Here is a 17,084-nt window from a genome sequence, read left to right as displayed (position 1 = left end):
TCCTCCTTTTACACGCCAGGGAGAAGTTTCGTCACCAAGTATTTTCTTCCTTAACAATTCCTTTGATCCTCCTGTTCCCTCAAAGAGCACGCTAGTAATAAGATAAGCCTCCTCTCTTCTTTTGTTTTCTCACAGTCTCAGGAAAGTGTCATCATGGGAAGAATATCGACTGGCAGTGATGTAAGTAAATTTGTCATATTGTTTTCAGCATCATGCTATTGGACGTATAGCCAGGGTTACCAAATTATCGTACTCAGCCACTCAGCACATCGTATTTTCCGGTTTCTGACACACCTATCGCAAACAAACACCAATAAGTAATGCTTTTAACGATAGCTTTAGCTGGAATCTCGTTATATGTGTGGGTAGGAAGGTTTGGGGCCCTGAAACTGATAAATGCGATGTTTTGAGTACGATAATATGGCAACGCTGCGTACAGTTCTCGTGTTACCTCATGCACTGTTTTTTTTATTTATTTTTTATTTTTTTATTTTTACGTCGCTGCCTATTGCGCCGTTAGGCATACTCCCGGTGGGGCCCGATGGTCGCCCCAAGGCTTCTTCCCGGTGGGGCCTGATGGTCGGCCCAGCCCGTTCTGGTGCAGGCGAGTGTTTATAGTGGCGCCATCTTGCATTGGCTCATGCTGCCCCCCGGAACTCGTTCTTGATTCGCTTGGACGGCTTCCTCTAGAGTCCAGGTTGATGGGTGGTCTTCAGGACAGCATGTGGGTAGTTTTAAGCCACTCGGCGGTGACTGAAAAATCCGAGGTGGTAGCGTGAGGATTCGAACCTTCGCCGTCCATCACGCGGTGAATGTGGGTCCAGTACGCTACCAGTTCAGCCACCGCCTACCCGCTGTGGAACCTCTGTTTCGAGCATTATTATTCTCTAGTTTGGGTGAGTGGTATTGTATAACGGGGTATGATTTTCAGTGGCACCCACCTACAACTGTGTAATTTTTTTGTTCAACATTTTTTCGAGCATTTCAAATTATTGAAATCATAACAAAAACATAAAAAGAAACAGGTTCGATACAAGAAAAAACCCACAAAAATAATCTTTCCTTCTATCGAACAAACATATAACTAAAACGAAAATGAAAGTAAACATTCAATAGTAAAAAAATAGTATTGTATAACGGGTGTATGATTTTAAGTGGCACCCACCACACAATTGTGTAATTTTTTTTATTCAACATTTTTTCGAACATTTCAAATTATTAAAATCATAACCAAAACAGATGAAAAAAAACAGGTTCGATACAAGAAAATAACACAAAAATAATCTTTGCTCATAACGAAAATGAAAATAAACATTCAATAATAGAAAACTCGCCCATACATACCTTCCCAACAGACAACTGAGTCATCTTGGCAGGCGTGGAATATTTGCCGGAGACCCGAGCAGTGCGCTGCGTCAGCCTTGTCTGTGCCGCCGCCACGGGGGTTCTTGAGGACATAAATGTACGTAACTCCAAGCTGAAAGATAGACAATAGGTAAAATAAGAATATAGGGATTATAGAAGGAAAACAAAGATATATATGAAAAAAGATATGACAAAAATCACTTCCTTGTATAAACTGTTAGTCATAAAGAAGTAAAATATCAAAACAAATAAGCCAGTTCCATGAGTCCATGAATCCATGAATCCATGATCATTTCCGAAAGAGGAGTAAGGAGATCAGGAATTTTACTTTTTCTCTACTTTTACGGCATTATATTACCTTAGAACCAGTGTAAGGTATTTTTAGACGCAAAAATAACTTTTCATTTGCACACACACACACACACACACACACACACACACACACACACAGAGAGAGAGAGAGAGAGAGAGAGAGAGAGAGAGAGAGAGAGAGAGAGAGAGAGAGAGAGAGAGAGAGAGAGAGAGAGAGAGAGAGAGAGAGAGAGAGAGAGAGAGAGAGAGAGAGAGAGAGAGAGAGAGAGAGAGAGAGAGAGAGAGAGAGAGAGAGAGATAGAGAGAGAGAGAGAGAGAGAGAGAGAGAGAGAGAGAGAGAGAGAGAGAGAGAGAGAGAGAGAATTGTCATAACTGGTCCGTTCTTGAGTAATGTCATTTCCCAGCGTTATCAACTTCCCTTTGTCTGATGTTAGTGTACACGATCCTTCCTCGAAATACAATCTAATTTCATATCTGATTCTCTGTCTGCCTCGATTACTTAAGTCTGTCCCCTGACAGACGAGACTGGAGCTGCAACTCAGGACAGTAAACAGATGGCCAGAATCTCAAATCTCTTTGCATCCGTATTCACAGTCGAGACATCGAAAAATTGCCCCGAGAACCCTGACCTGCCGAGGGGAATCACGCCCTCTGACATTGACTCAATCATACACCCAAGAAGTGAAGAGTATTTGAAAATCGACACACGAACAAGTCAACAACAGGACGGGTTTGTCCTCCCTCGCGTAAAAAGAAAAGAAACAACACAAATACTTCAGCCACTCACCAACATATTCAACTAGTGTCACCAATTGAAAGGTCCTGAAGACTGGAAGAGAAGATGGCGAACGAAAATTTTCAAAAGAGGAGACAAAAGCGTTGGCGTAAAAACTACAGCCAGGTGTTTGACATCAGTCAGCAGAAAAAAAAAAAAAAGAAAATTATTATAAGACCGTTTAAGTTTAAAGACCAGAAGAATCTAATGTAATTCCCGACACCCAGCATGGCTTCGTAAACAAGCGCCTAACTTATTAGTTCCTGGATTTTTATTATTGCTTTCCTTCTCTTGTTACCCGCTCTACGGATGTGACCTGTCCAATTTCATTTACTGTTTCTAATCGTTTTAAAAATAATTGATTAACCTTTGTATGTTCCCTAATCAATGATGTCCGCTTCTTAACTCTCCATGGTATACCGACTATTGTTTGTTACTCACTCTTCTTTGTGCACCCGAAAGCGTTCTTTTTAACAGTTTTGAGAAGCTTCAAGTTTTAAAACAGTACGTTAGATTTTAAGATACATTGACTACATCTTTCTTTCCATGGATGGGTGGCAAGTTACTCCTCATATCACTACGGTTACCAAGGGAACTCCATGCTATTTCTATTCTGGTAATTCTTATTCCGGTTATAAAACATTACCTCTATGTGCTTCATATTTATCTTCAGACCTATTTTCAGATCCTCACTGTGGCGTTCCTCAATATGTCTTCTGTACGTTTTCTCAGAATATCTTACTGAGTCTGTGCCAACCGGGATTAAGGTTGATAAGGCATTGACAGATAACATTGTTCTACTAAATGATTCTGACGAAAAGTTACAAAGATATATATATATATATATATATATATATATATATATATATATATATATATATATATATATATATATATATATATATATATATATATCGTTTCGTTCGTATTTTGTTGACATAATTTGTCGTTGTTCATTTTGTTGATGTGTCTGAGTTAGTATGTGTGTGTGTGTGTGTGTGTGTGTGTGTGTGTGTGTGTGTGTGTGTGTCATGGGGGACACTCGGCAGCACGGCATGACTCAGGGATGGCGGGGGACGCGCGTCGAAGCGGCCTTTGAGAGCGTGTTTGGGGAAGGTTTGGCGCCGAAAATAGCCGATGAAGATTGATGGCGCGTCAAGTGCCTGCCAGCCTGCGAGCGATCGTCAAAAGGGCTGCGTGGTGGCGCCTGGCTGGTTCTGCACCCACACCTCGAAGCCACAGGTGAAATGGTTTTGGAGTGTGCGAGTGTGGGGGGATTGAGGTGATAGGAGGTTGTTTGTCGTTGTGGTAGAGCTCCTTCTCCGGTTACTGCTTTTTCTTTTGCTTCTGCTGCTACTATTACGGTGGTGGTGGTGGCAATGGCAGTGTAGTTAATTAACGGAGAGAAGCAGAGTGGCGGTCGTTATGACTGCGATAGTAGCAGTGATGGTGAAGATCGTGGAAGTGGTCGTGGTGATGGTGGGAGTATGAGTGATGATGTTAAAAGTACTGGTGTTATCGATGTTGTTGTAGGGAGTCGTGTGGACGGGTGTGATAAGGGTGATGTTTTTCTTATTGGTGATTGTGGTGGTGGTGATAGTGGTAGTGGTTGGGATGATGGTGGTGGTGGTGGTGGTGGTGGTAGCGGCGTCAGTGTTACTATAGTTTTTGTGGCGTTATTTGTTACGTGACGGTTGTGTCGGTGTTGCTTGAATGGTACGATGGATTGGTGTGCGTGTTGTTGTTGCTATTGTTGTTGTTGTTGTTGTTGTTGTTGTTGTTGTTGTTGATGATGGTGGTGATGGTGAGAGCAAATGTCAACAGTTAAGAGCACTCAGATCCTTATTGGGGAGTTGGGTCATCCTATCTCAAGGTCACTCAAACGACAGCAATACCAAGATAATTCAAGATAAGCACGCAGCACCGACGCAGTACCCTAACGCAAAACCCTAAAGTCGTCCAACACACACGCAATACTCACGACACTCAGGTAAAACTCCAGCAATTCACGAAAACTCACACAACACCATTAACACTCGTAGAATATTTCCCCAACACACAGAGGCAATACCCACACAATACAACACACTACCCACGGAACACTCATAATAACCGCGGAACCCTTTATACAACACACGCAACAATCCCTCAAACACGCACACCAATCCAAAATACCATTTAAGCTACACTCACGCATCTGTCACGCAACGAAGAACAACAACATTCGTAAACGCTTTAGCAAAACAAACGCAAAACTCACGCATCACTAGCGCAACACACACACACACACACACACACACACACACACACACACACACACACACACACACACGTAAACAGATACAAAACTCCTGGAACAAACACACAGCTCCCGCAACACTCACCTACCTCAAGCAACTCCATGCAAAACTCACACTACATTGATTTTTATTTAACGCATTACATTCATATTTTTTTTTTTTTTGTTATTCTTCAAGCACACATACATTGATTGCATTTTTTCCCTTCTGTTTTATATCATATTAAGCCTTCGTGTCTATATGTTCATCTGTTGGTACCACTGTTTCATATCTCTCGTCAGCCAGACTCTATTAACCTATTTGTTTGTCTTTCCGCCTGTCCGTCTGTCTGTTCGTCTGTCTGTTTTTTGTTTTTTTTTGTTTTTCCAGCTAAGGAGACAGTTCAAGGGCGTAAAGAAAAAAAAAAGCCCGCTACTCACTCCTCCGGAACAGAGGTCAAAGGAGTGTCCAAAAAGAGAGGTCAATTTCGGGAGGAGAGTTGTCCTGATACCCTCCTCTTGAAAGAGTTCAAGTCGTAGGCAGGAGGAAATACAGATGAAGGAAGATTGTTCCAGAGTTTACCAGCGTGAGGGATGAAGGAGTGAAGATGCTGGTTGACTCTTGCATAAGGGGTTTGGACAGTATTGGGATGAGCATGAGTAGAAAGTCGTGTGCAGCGGGGCCGCGGGAGGAGGGGAGGCATGCAGTTAGCAAGTTCAGAAGAGCAGTCAGCATGAAAATATCGATAGACGATAGAAAGAGAGGCAACATGGCGGCGGAATTTGAGAGGTAGAAGACTATCAGTATGAGAAGGAGAGCTGATGAGACGAAGAGCCTTTGACTCCACTCTGTCAAGGAGAGCTGTGTGAGTGGACCCCCCCTACACATGAGATGCATACTCCATACGAGGGCGGACAAGGCCCCTGTAAATGGATAGCAACTGTGCGGGGGAGAAGAACTGGCGGAGACGGTACAGAACGCCCAGCCTCGAGGAAGCTGATTTAGTAAGAGATGAGATATGAAGTTTCCAGTTGAGATTTTGAGTTAAGGATAGACCGAGGATGTTTAGTGTTGAGGAAGGTGATGGCTGAGTGTTGTCAAAGAATAGTGGATAGTTGTTTGGAAGATTGTGTCGAGTAGATAGGCTGAGAAACTGTGTTTTTGAGGCGTTGAAGGACACCAGGTTCCTCTTGCCCCAGTCGGAAATAATAGTATGTTCTAAGGCTAAGCGTTCTGCTGCCTCCAGTCTGGAATCATTTAGTTCCTGTTGGGTGGGTCTTCTATTAAAAGAAGTTGAGTAATGCAGAGTGGAGTCATCGGCGTAAGAATGGATAGGACAGTTCGTTTTGGAAAGAAGATCATCAATGAACAACAGAAAGAGAGTGGGAGATAGGACAGAACCCTGTGGGACACCACTGTTAATAGGTTTAGGGGAAGAACAGTGACCGTCTACCACAGCAGAAATAGAACGGTCAGAAAGGAAACTGGAGATAAAGGTACAGAGAGAAGGATAGAAACCGTAGGAAGGTAGTTTGGAAAGCAAAGATTTGTGCCAGACCCTATCAAAAGCTTTTGATATGTCCAGCTCAGTAGCAAAGGTTTCACCGAAACGGCCAAGAGAGAATGACCAAGAGTCAGTTAGGAAGGCAAGGAGATCACCATTAGAACGCCCCTTGCGAACCCATACTGGCGATCAGATAAAAGGTCAGAAGTGGAAAGATGCTTTTGAATCTTCCGGTTAAGGATTGATTCAAAAGCTTTAGATAGGCAAGAAAGTAAAGCTATAGGACGGTAGTTTGATGGATTGGAACGGTCACCCTTCTTAGGCACAGGCTGTATGAAGGCATACTTCCAGCAGGAAGGAAAGGTAGATGTTGACAGGCAGAGGCGAAAGAGTTTGCATGTTTAGCAGGTTCGTTGGTCGACTGACTAGTGATTGCATGCCTGGCTGACTAGTGATTGCCTGCCTGGCTGACTAGTGATTGCCTGCCTGGCTGACTAGTGATTGCCTGCCTGGCTGACTAGTGATTGCATGCCTGGATGACTAGTGATTGCCTGCCTGGCTGACTAGTGATTGCCTGCCTGGCTGACTAGTGATTGCATGCCTGGATGACTAGTGATTGCATGCCTGGCTGACTAGTGATTGCCTGCCTGGCTGACTAGTGATTGCATGCCTGGATGACTAGTGATTGCATGCCTGGATGACTAGTGATTGCATGCCTGGCTGACTAGTGATTGCCTGCCTGGCTGACTAGTGATTGCCTGCCTGGCTGACTTCCTGGTTCGCTGACTTGCTGGCTGTCGATATGAATAGATGGGTGACTAACTGATTAGCTAACTGGTTGTCTGAATCCGTCTGTGTCTCTCTCTCTCTCTCTCTCTCTCTCTCTCTCTCCAACTCTCTGTTATCACATGTTAACACATATCCAGAATACTATCGCCGGCATAGTGAGTTTTTATGGTATAAGAAGAACACAGGCCAGTAGAACAACCGGATATATAAAAGAGCACGCAATACGACGTGAGGGGCACACAAAAAAATCGAAGATGGTAAGTAATTGAATATAAAAGACGGACATAGAAAATGAAAAAGAGAGAAAAATAAACACGAAAGGATGCCTAACTGAGGGAGAAAAAAAATATAATAGGTGAGACGTAATACTAATAAGGGAGAAGGAGGAGTGTATTGCGTAGGCGATAAGGGAGGGCAGGGAGGGCAGGGAGGACGGAGGTATTTAGCGGTGATGAATGTGGTGATGTGACAAAATAAGCAGGAGCAAGGGCGAGGAAAGGGAAAGAAAAATACGCGGAGTGGGCGGCTCTGGTGGCGTGGAGGAGGCGTGGAGAGGTTAGGGAAACGTGAATGGAGGGCCTGGCAGGGTTTGGAGAGAAAACACTCGCTAGGAAGGGACGGAGGGGCGGTGGGAGGGAGAGAGGAGGAGGAGAATGAGGAGGAAAAGGGGGACTGTTCATCCTTATTAGGTCGACCAACGCCACAGGAAAGAAAAAGTCGAAGGTCGTCGAGGTACCCTGACGGAGGGAAACTGAAAATGTGACCAAATAAAACAAGACACTTTCTACGGGGTTTTATTTAACTTTTCTCAGCACCAGAACAAAAATGATGATGAAATAGTTAACTAGCTTATGAGGAAATATATTTTAGCGCACGACTAATGTGTAATCAGAAATGTGAAAATGTAAATATTTGATTATTTTCATATAGTTAAAGGTTTTAAAAATGAGACAAACTGAGATATTAAATAAAGAAAATAATGACAATGTGTGTGTGTGTGTGTGTGTGTGTGTGTGTGTGTGTGTGTGTGTGTGTGTGTGTGTGTGTGTGTGTGTGTGTGTGTGTGTGTGTGTGTGTGTGTGTGTGTGTGTGTGTGTGTGTGTGTGTGTGTGTGTGTGTGTGTGTGTGTGTGTGTGTAAGTGGACAGGTACGCTAGGTAAGAAGGAATAAGTGCGAGGAAGAAATAGATAGGAAGGTACAGCAAGGAGTGGAAATGTGAAAGTAGGTATAAAGATAATTAGATACGTAGGCAGATAAGGCGACAAGAGCAAGCAGGTATAAAACGTAAATGTGTAAGGTAAAGAAAGGTGCGTAGGGCAACACAGGCAGCTGAACACCCAAACATCCCTCCTGTCACTCCCACACCATTTTTTTTTTTTTACAACAAAGGAGGCAGCTCAAGGGCACACAAAAAAAGAAAACAATAATAAAAAAAAGCCCGCTACTCGCTGCTCCTAAAAAAGAAACAAAAGAGGTGGCCGAAAGGAAGATAAAAAATTACACTCTAATTACACTCTAACCCTGTGTATGTACGTAATTTCTAGAGACAAAACTTTAAGTAGATAGACAAGCGATACCCACAGCCAGCCCAACACTCAGACATCCCTCCATCTCTTCCTCTCATCCCTCACCTAACCCTTACGACCCCTCTTGTGAGTAAGGGCTGAAGACAAAACTCCCGCATAAACTGAGTAATATTTTCCCCTTCGCGTGTCAGACAGCAGACAAATGCCTCTAATCCCTCGGCGGAGCGTGCGGGTGCCTCAGCTCCCGCCCAAGACGCCCTACGTTAAAGAGGGGCAGGAAGAAGGGAAACAAGCGGCACTTTGTCTCCTTCCCCACCTGCTGCGGCCTGAGTGAAGGGTGAGAGAGGTGAGACAAGGGCTGGGGGATGGCCGTGACTAACTAAACCTATTTCTTTTTTTTTTCCCAGCCACGTACCTTGTTTCTCGTGATACATGGGTGGGTTAAAGGCTATGTTCCACTGAGTAGCCACAAAAACTACATCAGGAAAGGGTGGTAAAAGGGAGAGAGGGAGAGGAGAATCATTCAACAGGCCTCCCATGTTCAGCAATTACGGTAGGAGGAAGTAAAGGAAAACTGTGAGGTGGAAATGAACCCATGCAACGAGGACGAGGCGAGAACAAAGGGAACATATAAAAAAAAACGAGACAGCATATCCACGCTAGCAACGGCAGGGAGAGAGAGTGATGATGACGGGAAGAGGAGAAAAAGAGAGCCTGAAATAACACATGAACGCTTGCAATAACAGGGATAAAAGACGAGGAGGGTGAAAATGCTCTAAGCAACATTTACGCACTAACAATGTGTGCGTGCGTGCGTGTGTGTGTGTGTGTGTGTGTGTGTGTGTGTGTGTGTGAGAGAGAGAGAGAGAGAGAGAGAGAGAGAGAGAGAGAGAGAGAGAGAGAGAGAGAGAGAGAGAGAGAGAGAGAGAGAGAGAGAGAGAGAGAGAGAGAGAGAGAGAGAGAGAGAGAGAGAGAGAGAGAGAGAGAGAGAGAGAGAGAGAGAGAGAGAGAGAGAGAGAGAGAGAGAGAGAGAGAGAGAGAGAGAGAGAGAGAGAGAGAGAGAGAGAGAGTTGTGGAGAACGAGGGAAAAAAAAAAGATCGCTTGAAACAACACATGCAAGTAATAACGCTGGGAGGGAGAGGAGACGCAAGCAATGACACAGAGAAAGACGATGAAGAGAGAATGAAGAATGAGGTGTATCAACGCAAACAATGATAAAGGAAGCAAAGAGATGACGCTTGGAACAGAACAATTACGCCACTAAGGACGGAGAGAGAGAGAGAGAGAGAGAGACAAGAGGAGGAAAAGAAAAATAGGACCTCATACAACAGAACCACACCAGCAATGGTAGAGAACGAGCACTGGGGAGAGAGAGAGAGAGAGAGAGAGAGAGAGAGAGAGAGAGAGAGAGAGAGAGAGAGAGAGAGAGAGAGGAGAGAGAGAGAGAGAGAGAGGAGAGAGAGAGAGAGAGTACATCCACATTAATAGGAGAGAGAGAGAGAGAGAGAGAGAGAGAAGAATGAGAGAAAGAGAGAGAGACTCCCTAGAGAGGCATGGGGAGGAACTGAACACAAAGAGAGGGAGAGCATTGCGTACGCGTGGAAATTCTCGTTCATGGATACCGCAAGAAAAATTTATAACGTGGCTTCCCCTGTTAACTGTGGCTTGCATGAAGGGGAGGAATGAACATAACCACGACAGTACACAAAAAGCTGGAACCTGAGAGTGGATAGTGTTCCCTCGTTGTAAATATGATGGATAAAAGAAATAGGCATAGTTGGTTAAAGATTTGTTGAGTAAATTACGCAGAAAAAAAAAGAAAATATAAAGGCACTAAAAGCAGGACATATGAAGGGAAAAATATCAGAAACATCATCAGATCGAAAATTGTTAGTTCGAGTTGAGAATTTTTCGCAGACACAAACACAGATTGATTGACCGACAGGCAGAGGCAAGCAAGCAAACAGAGAGACGTAGACCAACATCGGAACACGCAGACAGACAGGCAGACACATATACGGTAATAGAGGCACGGGCCAGAACAATCGTAATAGCAACACAATCACTGGACTTAAAAGGATCGCCGAACATGAGCCACACTTCCGTACAAAAGCGGGTCACGGCAGTCCAGGCTCTACCGCATTAGCCTGCCATATGTATGCATGCCGCTCATTCCCTCACGGCCGCTCTGCTAGAATGGCGATATTCACGAACGATCCAGCCTGTCACTCTTTTTCCTCCTTTCCATTTTATTTCATTTACACTGTCATGCATTGCGCTAAAACGATATATAGAAAAGTAGTCGAATTATTCTATTTAGTTAAAATTCAAACCTTATCTTCTTACATTTCACTAACAGAGTTCGTTGTCGTGCAGTATCACTTGAAAAAAATAATAACATGAGATTCACATTTTCAGGTATCACATCGCCTCGTGTTCAGAGAGAAAGGTCAAGCAGGTTTTGAGATGCATGAGATTGAATTCTTGAGTGCATTTCTTAGTACTTATGTACTCCCTTCGACGCGGTACACACACGCTATGAGAGACGAGGCGCTATTATGTGTGGGCGCAATTATTCAGTGCTGGACGTACGGAATGCAATTTCACCTGAATACCCCGAGTAAAGGTGAACATCTGTCAGGTGTTGAGAGGTTCATGAGCGGTGCATCTGGCAGTGTGTTGTGTTGTGTTGTCAGGTGAGGGGTTTGGTGGTGGATTCCAATCCTTTTTACTTCTCAGCGGCTCGTATATACAGTGGGTTTATGGGGCTGAAAACTGGCCATGGGCAAACGTGTAAGGATCAACTCTTTCACGGTGGAGCTGAGCCTCGGATTAACCATTATGTGTTGCAAAATGGAGAAAAAAATGATGAGAACTCCTAAATACAGAAAATAATATTAGTATGTTGGTCTGAGCTTCATTATCAGTACACCAGCATCGAACTAACAAAGGAAGGATTTGAAGGTTGCGTTGTGTTATCAGCCCACTTACGTTATTACCTATTTCGTATACTGATTCACACCCTTAACCTCTATGTGACGGCAAATATAAACAAAACTAACCTAACCTGCACGTGCAAGGTACATGGGCTTAATTTAAGTAAACAAGTATTCAAGAGTGTATCAAAGGGGAATTAAAGAGGCACGGCGGGCGGCTCAGGTGTCGGGCGCGGCCATGCAACACGACGCATCACGCCACTCGTGCTATTGACTATATTTTATTTATATTTTTAAGGACGCGGCCATGCTGGACAAGAAGAGTGTTGATATGTCTCTATTTACCCTTGTTCCCACTCGTGCCATGTTCCGCAGTGTGTGGCAGCAACTAAATATCTCTCTAGGTGTATTTGCGTCCATATTTTTACAGCGTTCATAGTTTCGTTTTCTTCGCTGGAAATTTTTGAATAAGAAGAGTTTTTACATGATACATATCAACAGTGATGAACTTGCGAATATTCTGATTATCTGCGTTAGAATAAAAGTAATGCCGAGTTGACTTAAAGATGTACGAGGCTAAATGTTGTGTACATTAATCCTGTTACAATCGAACCAACAGTCATGCAAGAGGAGCTTCTAGAAACTGTAAACAAATATGAATGCTTAGGACAGCAGACACAAACAGATCCTTCAATAAAACCGGAAACTTAAAGAATTATACGACTGAGGTTGAGGGCTTTTGGAAAACAAGATAACTGATTGAGAAAGGCTGTGCCGTTGTTATGAAAACATACGACACTGCCGTGGTCACTGCCAGAGTTTGCACAGTATGGTCACTGTGTTGCAGTACTGTTTGGCTCCTCTATTGAGTTACTTTTCTCTAAATTGAAAACTTTTTTTCAGATCCTCTGCATAATTTTTCATTGGCCTTTGTGACACCATGCCAATACTACCACTGTGACCACTATTACTACAACTACTACTTGTTACTACAACAAATTATACTGTTCCTCTTGGTAACGTTCCTACTCGAACACCTGAATAAAACTGAGTAACAATAACTGAAACTACATAAGGATTGAAGAGAGAACTTTTCGTTTCAGTCTTTTCTGCCGATTCACAGGAGCAACGGAGCACAGGTACGTGTACAGACTTTTTTTTATGTTCTGCTCTGTGTACAGCGTCATTTTTCATTTTTATGTTCTGCTCTGTGTACAGCGGCGTTTTTCATTTTTATGTTCTGCTCTGTGTACAGCGGCATTTTTCATTTTTATGTTCTGCTCTGTGTACAGCGGCATTTTTCATTTTTATGTTCTGCTCTGTGTACAGCGGCATTTTTCATTTTTATGTTCTGCTCTGTGTACAGCGGCATTTTTCATTTTTATGTTCTGCTCTGTGTACAGCGGCGTTTTTCATTTTTATGTTCTGCTCTGTGTACAACGGCGTTTTTCATTTTTATGTTCTGCTCTGTGTACAGCGGTGTTTTTCATTTTTATGTTCTGCTCTGTGTACAGCGGCGTTTTTCATTTTTATGTTCTGCTCTGTGTACAGCGGCGTTTTTTATTTTTATGTTCTGCTCTGTGTACAGCGGCGTTTTTCATTTTTATGTTCTGCTCTGTGTACAGCGGCGTTTTTCATTTTTATGTTCTGCTCTGTGTAGGTACAGCGGCGTTTTTCATTTCAACCTTCAGTTTCCGCGGCCGAGTTTTGTCAACACAGGACAAGGCCTCTAAAAAGGAACTGTGCTACTGCATCACAAAAGAAAACTAAATTTAAAAGCGTCCTTTATACATCCTCTTGCCCTGCATCCAGGACCAGGGCGATATAAGAAAAAAACTTACTGCAGTTACCCTCCTAAAAAATTACCCTTCCTTTGGAGAGGTGACGAATAACGTTTTATCAGGCAGTGGTGAAGAAAATGACTTGCAACATGTCTGGGAATCGCCAAACGACCAAAATAAAATCTCTCCAACGCTCCCAACTGTCATCTAAGTCAGTACAGGTGAATCATTTCAAAACTACTTCGAAAAAAAATGGAGAACGTTTAGTTCTTGGAGGAGGAAGTGATATACTCGGTTTTCCTCACTGTCAGTAAGGCTATAAAATGAGGCGAGTGCGATAGACACAGATAAACAGGTCAATAGATAGACAGACAAATAGACAAGGTTAAACCGTATGTGTGTGTGTGTGTGTGTGTGTGTGAGAGAGAGAGAGAGAGAGAGAGAGAGAGAGAGAGAACGCACCATTTTCAACACAGCACTCCCATCACGGAACAAACACCAATAATGACAGAGGATGATTTTAATATACGTGCAATTTATTGTTTAAAGAAAGGAGGTATTGGTGAACTTAATAAGATCTGGCACATTCGCTATTGGCTGCACCTTTATTAAATTTCATTCGCAGTAAAAATCAGAATAGGGAAGGAGAGGTGAAGTGGGGGGGGGGAGGGGGGGAGGGGGGGGAGGGAATGCATGGAAGAAGAGGTGGAAATGTGGGTGCGGGAGGTCGTTTCCATCCACATGTTAACCTCCCTCCCTTTCTCTTCTCTATCCACCATCCAGTCTTCATCCCACATGTTTCTTCATTCCACTTCCTAACCTAACCTCTTCTTCCCTCCCTCTGTCCACACAATACCCTTTCTCTCCTTTTCTATCCTCATTTCCTCTAATTCTTTCCTCCATCTCACTCTGCCCTCTCTCCTCTACCTTTTTTATCTTATCTCCAATTTTTTCCATCTACTTTAGTCTGGTATGCTCTATTTTCTTTAACAATTTTCCTGTCCTCAGTTCCTTCTTTCTCCTCTCCACGTCTACCTACTTCACTCCGCCCTCTCTCCGTTCCTTCCATTAAACCTTCTTCTCTGTTCGCTTTTTGTTTAACCGTCCTCTTCGCCTTTGTTTCTTACTTCGTATCCTTAATTTCTCTCTTTCTTCCCCTAACCTTTCCTTGTTCATATCCCTTCCTTCATATCCCCCCTCTCCTTTATCTAGCCAATTCTTCTTACATCGAGCTTTTCTAACTCTCTTAACTGTCATGCTTCCTTACAAATTTACCACCACTATCTCTTCCCCTCCCCTTCTCATGCTACTACTTCTTGATGATGGTGATATAAAAACTTAGGTCGTCCATCTTTTGGCCATTGGGTGACCGGTGGTGGCTTGGAGAGATTAAGGCAGAATCTAAGTGCAATGAGAGTTAAGTTAAATTTCCTCTGCCTCTCTATCTGTATAATTCTTGACTCTCTCTCTCTCTCTCTCTCTCTCTCTCTCTCTCTCTCTCTCATCTAAGACGCCGGAAATATCACAGGATGGAGAGTTTTATCATCCTTCCATGCATATCTTTTTTCCGGCGACATAGGACTTTCAAATCAAAAGGGAAGACATGCTTCTTTGATTTACCTTTTTCTAAATCTTCCAAAAACACGATAGTCTGTGTATAATTACTTTCCCTTCCTTTACTCTGAGACATTTTCGTTCCCGCCCCTCGCTATAGTATCTCCAGTGTTTTGTATTCAGTCCTTGATAGAGCAACACCTGTATTTCGTTCTCGTCCTTCGCTAAAGTAAACTCAGTATTTCTCCGCTCCTTTGTCATCCCCCAGCTGACATGACCAAGTTGGGAGACTTAACGACGCAAAACGAGAATGACTAAACGCAGCACAACGACGCAACCACATCCAGGAACACAATACAACTTCCTGCAGCAACTGAGTGTTACAAACCGCTACAACTATGTGAAGTAAACTAAAATGGCTTAAACAAAACCATGGAGCGTAATTAATAAAACTATATGAGACGTACTGACAAAAGAATACTGAATAATAAAAATAACCTGACAAGCAACTAACGTTTCTACAAGAAAATCAATGGAAGTCACAACAAGACCTGATGTGTCCATAGGGTTAGGGATTTGTATTGGTGGACTTCTGCCTCCAGAGAACGAGAGCTCTTACCCTCGTCTCTGAACACCAGCTGGCGAAGGGAAGGGAAAAGATAAAGGAACTGAGAGAAAGCCAGACATGAAGGGAGGAAGAAAACAAAGGGCGAGAGGGATAAAAGAGGGAGGGAGAGGGTGGACGGGAAGAGAATAGAGAAAAGGAAAGGATGGCAAACAAGGAACGAAGGAAGATAGAAAATAAATGAAAGAAATATCATATAAGAAACGAAAGAATGGAAGATACAAAGAAAAAGGGAGAGAGGAAGAAGAAGGAGGAGGAGAGGATGGAGAAAGAGAAGGAGAAGGAGGAGGAGTAGGAGGAGGAAGAAACCGAGGAGGAGGAGGAACGGGAGGAGGAAGAAATAATAAAGGAGCTGGAGAGAAAGAAGATACCCAACCCACGACTCTTTTAAGTCCTCTAACACAATATCTTACCCTGCCCTTCCTTCCTTCCTTCCCTTCTCCATACACACACACACAAAGGTCCTGTCGACAAAACTAAGGACAAAAAGAGGTAGTATTTTCGTTGCCCCTCGACTCCTCCCCTCCCGCTAAGAGAACTTTTGTCTAAGAACATTTACGAAGGCTTTTTGATGACCCTTTTGGCTTCCCTGTGTGTCTTTGAATGCAGGGGAGGAGAAGAGAGAGAGAGAGAGAGAGAGAGAGAGAGAGAGAGAGAGAGAGAGAGTGAAAACAGTCCGATATATAAGAGTCCTTCTCAGAGGCGCCGAGTTTTGACAAAATATAAATTAGCTTCCATTATACTGCTGCGACATCTTTCTACAAATCCCATTTTTTGTCTACATAAAGAAAAGAATGACAGTATCTCTCTCTCTCTCTCTCTCTCTCTCTTATCTGTCTTTATGCGTGTGTCTGTCTTTATATATCTTTTATCTCTCCTCTCAGCAACGTAAAGAGTCGGGCAAAAAACAGTTGGTGAGTTTTTATTGACGCGGGTTGTCGAGAATACTGCTAAGGGGCATCTATTACTGTCAGCCGCCCAGGTGTCCTCAGCCCATCAACCAGTGCCCAAGGTGGAGGAGGAGGAGGAGGAGGAGGAGGAAGAGGAAGAGGAGGGGTATATATTTGTTTGATTAAAAAAAGATAACATATTTGGAGCAGTTTCGATGTGCCCGGAAAACGAATGACTGAGTGAGAGAGTGCCGGCGAGAGGCGCCTGTCGGATTAGTGGACACGATGTGCTCCCGAGGGAGTTAATCGTGGCCTGAATAGCGCCACTTCAAAGCCAACGACAATCATAAGTATAATTAACAACGATTTACGTTGACCTCTGAAAGACCAACGATACAATAACAACAACAAAAAAAAAAAACACAACAACAAACACAACATCAGGGTATAGAAAATGTCCTGGTGCGTAAGAGGCCGTGACCTGACCCACACTGAGAGAGGAAGAGGCGAAGGAGGAGAAAGAGGATTAAAATTACGAGGATGATTATGATGATGTTGGCTAGAATAGTAAAAGTAATAACATGTAATGAGGAACATAATGATAACGATGATAAGAATATGAATGCAAACGAAAAACTAAGGCATAAGAAGAACAAAAAAAAACCCAGAAAATCATGTAAACAAATGAGTGAGGATGACGCACAGAAAGAAGACATTAATGCTGGAATCTATCTTGAGCCAATTCCA

The sequence above is a fragment of the Eriocheir sinensis genome, chromosome 28 (genome assembly GCF_024679095.1).
Source record: "Eriocheir sinensis breed Jianghai 21 chromosome 28, ASM2467909v1, whole genome shotgun sequence".
Lineage (NCBI taxonomy): Eukaryota > Metazoa > Arthropoda > Malacostraca > Decapoda > Varunidae > Eriocheir > Eriocheir sinensis.
This window is presented reverse-complemented; position numbering follows the sequence as displayed.